Raw genomic sequence first — 6,181 nt, forward strand, 5'->3', positions numbered from 1 at the left:
TAAACTGATGTTCTGTAAAAAAGAAGAAGAAGAAGAAATTATCCTTTCCCAACTTGACTCTCACTGGGATTAAACATGACAATAGGTCTGATCTGATTTCATCATCATTTAAAAAAATCATCTATTATTTTTCACTTTATGTTTCTGTGTGGGAGCAAACTGTTGAAATCTTTACTTAATGTATGCTAAACTGATCTTCTGTATATAAAGAGAATCGAAAATGAATTTTGATGTGAATGGAAGGGGAGAGGGAGTGGGAAAGGGGAGGGTTGCGGGTGGGAGGGACGTTTGGGGGGGTAGCCATTGTAATCCATAAGTCGTACTTTGGAAATTTATATTCATTAAATAAAAGTTAAAAAAAATCTCAAGCCTAGTATTTCAATTTATACAAAGCAGTCTAAACTTAAAAATCAGACATATGCATAATGACTTACATGAAGACTGTTTACTATAATTATTCATCATACAAAATTGTTAAAACTTAAGTGGTCAAAAGGAGAGGTTAATATTTTCAGCCAATTAAAATTACAACCTTTAAAAAGAATAGTTAACAACATGAAGGGAAAAATCTCATTACACACTGTTGAGTAGGAAAAGTAGACAGCAAAGTAGCATAGTTTTGTTTGTAAAAGTATACATGTGTGTAAATGTTAAGTGACTGAATATAGAAGGTGATTTTATCTCTTCCCATAGCCTATATTAAATTTCCAAATGTTCTGTGATGTACATATAATGCATACATGTAAACAGAGACACATCACATTTTTAGAATGAAGTTTGAAATATTTATATACTTTAAAGGCAGTTATAGAGACAGGGAGATAAAGATCTTCCATCTGATGGTCCACTTTCCAAATGGTCATGATGGCCAGGACTTGGCCATGCTGAAGCCAGGAGCCAAGAACTCTACCCAGGTCTCCTACATGGGTGGTAGGAGTCCAAATACTTTGCCCTCCTGCTGCTTTGCTAGGGTGTTTTAAGAGGGAGCTGGATCAGAAGTAGAGCAGCCAGGACTTGAACCAATGCTCAAAGCTAGTGGCTTAACCCATTGCACCACAATGCTGGCCTCCAGAAATATTTTTAAAACAGGATTCTGGAAAGAAGTTTACAGAAAAGCAAAGGGAGATGGCTAAGATAATTCTTGTGGACAAGGATTGGAGTTGGAGACAACAATAAGAACAGTTAGCTTAAGGTTGATAAATAAAGTATAGGAATATTTATAAATACGTATATACACAGAGTCATATGCATACATTTCCTTGCTCTGGCAGCTGATAGGGCTTGGAAGTAACAACAGCCCAGGAGCATTGAATATACACAGTGTCCTGATCTTGATTTCTAAAGAAATTCTCAAATTAAAGGATCCAGGGCTCTTTGGAAAAATGGCTGAGTCTCAGTCTTAGGCAAGGAGATATACAAATATGAGCCTGGGTCATCTTCCAGTGCCAGAGAATAAGATATGTCCCTATTGACTAAATGATCCCATGATGAGGGGGCATGACAATGGAACCAGATGAAAAATTTCCAGTGGCCAAAACAGGAATAATTTAAGGAATAATATAAACAAATTAGTATAGGAACTTGAAAATTTTGTGGTAAATTGAATTAAGATATATTTGTTTTGGTTCAATATTTTGAAATCTATATATAGGTTTCTTTTTTCATAATGTATATTTTCTGTGAAATCTTTGAAGGCCCCTACTATTGGATAATATTCAAAGTATAAGGTAAATATTCCTGAATCAACAGTGACATGAATGATTGATTGAATACATAAATAAATGAGGAGACAATTTTTCCAGGCAAAGAATCCCAAATAAATTCCACCCTCAAGGATATGTGTCTAACTCTCTACTCCTTAAGCATGGTCTATACATAGTGACCTACTTCAAAAGAGTAGAGTATGGAAAAGGGCTTGAGGTAGGCACAGAGTAGCTTCACATTAGTGAAACCTGAAAAATACTACTTACCACCAGGTGTCCAGACCAACATCAGCAGTGATTTCATGTTGACAGTGACTTATTCTTGTGCTGCAATAAAAATCATGGCTCTACTCTCAAAAACCCAGAAACCCAGTCTAGCCATGAAGGAAAAAAAATCACATGAATCTCCAGTTAAGAATAGTCTATGAAGATCCAAGGAAACCATTGGGAAAGTCACACAAATCTAAATTTTGGGTCCAGACTTACAGAATACTCAAAACTTTTTAGGGAGAAAAGACAAATCTAAGTTTCCCAGATGTACCCCAAATGGAAATAAGCATACAATATTTTAAAATTTCTTTTGGGACTCCAGCTTCTCTCAGCCAGTCAGAACCTGCCCTGCTGGGCCTGGTGCCTACAAAAGTTCATTCTCCTGCCCCAACGGTCATTGTGACCAACTGCCTCGCCTGTCTGGCAGCATAACCCACCTCTCTTCTCCTCTCTGGCTTCCTTCAACCCCGTCTCACTCCCACCTGGAAGTATTGGCTTCCTGCTGCCACCGCCTCCTTGTCTTCTGCCCAACCAAGTGGCCCACCCTACTGCAGCAATGTGTGACAAAGAGTTCACGTGGGCCCTGAAAAACAGAGACTTGGGTGATGTGAAAGAGTATGTGGCCAAGGGAAAAGATGTCAACAGGACACTAGAAGGTTGAAGGAAGCCTCTTCATAATCCAGCATATTGTGGGCAGCTTGAAGTCCTGGAATTTTTGCTGCTGAAAGGAGCATATATCAATGTCCAGATAAACACCATATTGCCCCTCTTCTGTCTGCTGTCTATGGAGGTCATATTTCCTGTGTGAAATTACTTCTGTCAAAGGGTACAGATAAGACTGTGAAAGGTCCAGTTGGACTGACTGCCCTTGAAGCCACTGACAACCAGGCAATCAAAGCTCTTCTCCAATGATGGATAGATGGACTGATAATTCAGATGAATGACTCTCCTGTGGCCTCACACTGCTGCCTATCACTCTCTATCTGCCAGCTTGTTCAGCTAAATACTTCATGAGGGGTGAGGGGCAAGATAAATGCATAACAAGGAAAAAGTAAAAGGAAACATGTTTTGGAGGAGAGGGAAGAAAGCATGATCAGGCTTTTCTAGGATTCCTGATCAAGTCAGCCTCTTTTCCATTTCTAATGAACTACACAGTTTACAACCCCAAAGAGAGCAAAGATAAAATATACCAGGAACATTTGACCTTTTCAGCTCCCCAGCTAGTTTGTTTTTATTAGTTTTAATTAGTTTGTGTTGGAAGTCTGATTGTACAAAGGCCAACTCCACATGTTTGGTAGCCCTAGCTGTAAGCAGTGGTGGCTGCTGTGATGTAAACTTAGGGTGCTGAGATAAGCAATTAGCTATAGCTTTCTGCCTTAAGAATGCACTCTCCTGGGGACTCCCTCGCACTGTTAAGAGCACTGCCTGTGGTTCGTGACCACATCTTTCCTCAACGATCTCCTGCTTTATGTGAAAGCTCAGTTAAGGTGAGGTGGACAAACTCCTAAATTGCTGAGTGACTGAACTTTGGATTTTCTTTCCCCTTTCACATGAATTTCATGTCTCTTTCAATAAAACTGACTAGTTTTATTTATAAAATCCTAAATTTATAAAATCCTAAAGGAGAACTCATTCTAGTATGCATATTTTTTCTCCTCTAGATTCAGACATTTATATAACATTGAAACACTTTCAAACTCATGCTAGTAGTTAAAGGGGATTTAAAAATAGAATCCTAGCCATATGCGTGTTAATATCATATAAAGAGAGCAGTTGTGTTAGTACCTTATGGATTTTCTTTATTTTATATTTGAATGGATTGACCTCAGTTATTTTGGAGAATCAAGGAACATTGTTTGGAATGCCTGTCTCAGACCTATCTTGGATGCTGATTATTTAGTGTGCCAAAGCTATCACTGGGGTAAGATTTACTGTTTGGACAAATTTAACCTCATCCCTTCAAAAATGTGGTTGTTACCAGGTTCCGCTGAGTTGGTGATAGGTTTCTGCTGAACATATGCCAACCTACCTACATATATTTATTGGCTTTTTTATAAATCATACATTGCATAAAATGAGACAACTTCAAAATATATTGTGTTCTTAGAGTGCAGTGCCCTAAAATGATATTCTTATGACCTTCCTGGAGAAAATTTATACATATCTCCAGATATTTATTTCATAGGCGTACCCTTATATTTATTATCTTGAATTTAAAATATTAAGATTCCTTTGCCATGTAAACTTATTGAGAATACTGTAGTTTTTCCTTAAGGCCAACTCATGCAATATACCTCAAATTTTTAAAGAAGGGGGAAGGAGGATACATTTAGGGACTTACATTTAGATTGTTGATAATAAAGAATTAATGATTTTTAAAGCAATGTAGCATTCATTCTACAGTAGGGTTAAACCATGAACAAAAATGTTCAGTTTGGCTAATAACAAGTTCTGCTGATCAGTTACTAATTGGTTGGCATGTGTGGGTGTGGGTGTGGGTGTGGGTAAGTATGTGTGGGTTTTCTCCCATGAATCCTTTTTTAATCCTGTGGCTTTTTCACTTAAACTAGCCTAACCCTGTAATTTTCTTACATCCAAGAATACAATCACAAAAGGGTGGTTTAAATACTTTGATATATATAGCTAGTTCTGATAACTTAATGCAGCCTATTAGAGTTGGACATCCTCATTGAACCTGGAGGGCATTCTATCAGTCTACAACTATCAACATAGTACACCACGGTATCTTTGTTCCACCTCTTGGCATAATGCTATTCAAAAGGCTTGAGTTTTGCCCATTACTTTCCAAGTGTTTTCTTGTGTTTGGCTATTGTAAATAGTGTGTTGTCCTATCATTCCTAAACTTGGTCTGCTTTCTATGTAATTATGGTAGAGAAACCATTGGCATTCTTCATACATTTTGTCCTGATCTGATGTTCTTGTAATGCAGAAGAGGCTATCTTGCCCTCCCTCTTCTATTTCAGCCATTTTGTAAACCCCATAATTATGCAGCAATTGCCTGAGGAAATAATGTATAAAGATAGAATAGTATAGACTGACCAAGGTTGTTTACAATTTTTATGTAGGTTATTTATAATATATTTCTAAACCACTTGGCAGAGAAATTCACAACACTTAATGTTCATATTTTGAGTAAAGGAAGCTAAAGCTGTCTGCTTTTTGGTACTACATGCAGTAGCAAAAGGTTAAGTTTTGTTCTCCACTAAAATATTGTTCAACATCTCAGAAAAGATCTTGCATGTTCTGTAGTTTTGTTTTAAATCAGTCATTTCATATGCACTATCTCAAGTAAAAACGTGATTTACCCTGTTTACTGTAGTGTACTAACAAGGTTCCTCTTGCAATTATAGTTCATTGACAACACCTGAGTATCCCAAGTAATTGCTAACCTTTCTGAACCCTTTTGGGCATAAAAATAAATAATAGGTAGATGCAGCAGGTGAAAGCTGCAAACAAGTAAGCCCTTCATTCATTGATTATTTTTCCCCACAGATAATGGATTTTTAAATCCATTTTTTAAAAATCTATTTTTTAGAATCCATTTTTTAAAAATCTATTTGATTTTTTTCCCTAACACTTCAACTGAGCTACTGTTTTCTTCCATGCAATATCGTATACTCAATTTGTGTATAGTAGAAGCTGGAAAGAGTGCCCTCATAAATAAATAAACAATTACAGTGTTTTGCATGCAAAATTTAAAAAAATTTAAATTTTCCTTATTCTATTTTGTAAATGGGGAAACAATCATCTTTCTAAGCAGTAATGGAGGAAGACTAGTGCTTTGTGCATTTTGATTTATTTGAGTTCATTTTTTCATAACATCATACTTTTGACACAATTGGGTCTTTCATGAGTATCCTAGTTCCTGTGCATCTGAATGCTAAATAATACTGTGTTAAAGTTTTGTGTTGCAAGAAAAAATGGAATAAATTTGAATTGTGCTACAAAAAAATAAAATAAAATTTGTTTTGGAAAATCAGTATTACATAGATAATGATATAGGTTTACTACAACTTGAAATAAAAAGTTTCTTAAAAGTATCCCTTTCATAAACTTAGCTAAAAGTATCCTAAACAAAATATTAATAAATAAAACCACATATAAAACATAAAAAATCAGTAGCAAGCAATATATAATAAAAAATGCAAGAGTGGTTAAGATTCCTTACAAGTCACCCAGGCAGGTAA

General features: G+C 36.1%; 1 pseudogene; it reads left to right on the plus strand.

The window, feature by feature from the left end:
* Positions 1 to 361: 361 nt before the first annotated feature.
* On the plus strand, positions 362 to 5,933 carry LOC127489936 (myotrophin pseudogene; annotated as a pseudogene).
* Positions 5,934 to 6,181: the final 248 nt, after the last annotated feature.

Source organism: Oryctolagus cuniculus, chromosome 12 (assembly GCF_964237555.1).
Source record: "Oryctolagus cuniculus chromosome 12, mOryCun1.1, whole genome shotgun sequence".
NCBI classification, from domain to species: domain Eukaryota; kingdom Metazoa; phylum Chordata; class Mammalia; order Lagomorpha; family Leporidae; genus Oryctolagus; species Oryctolagus cuniculus.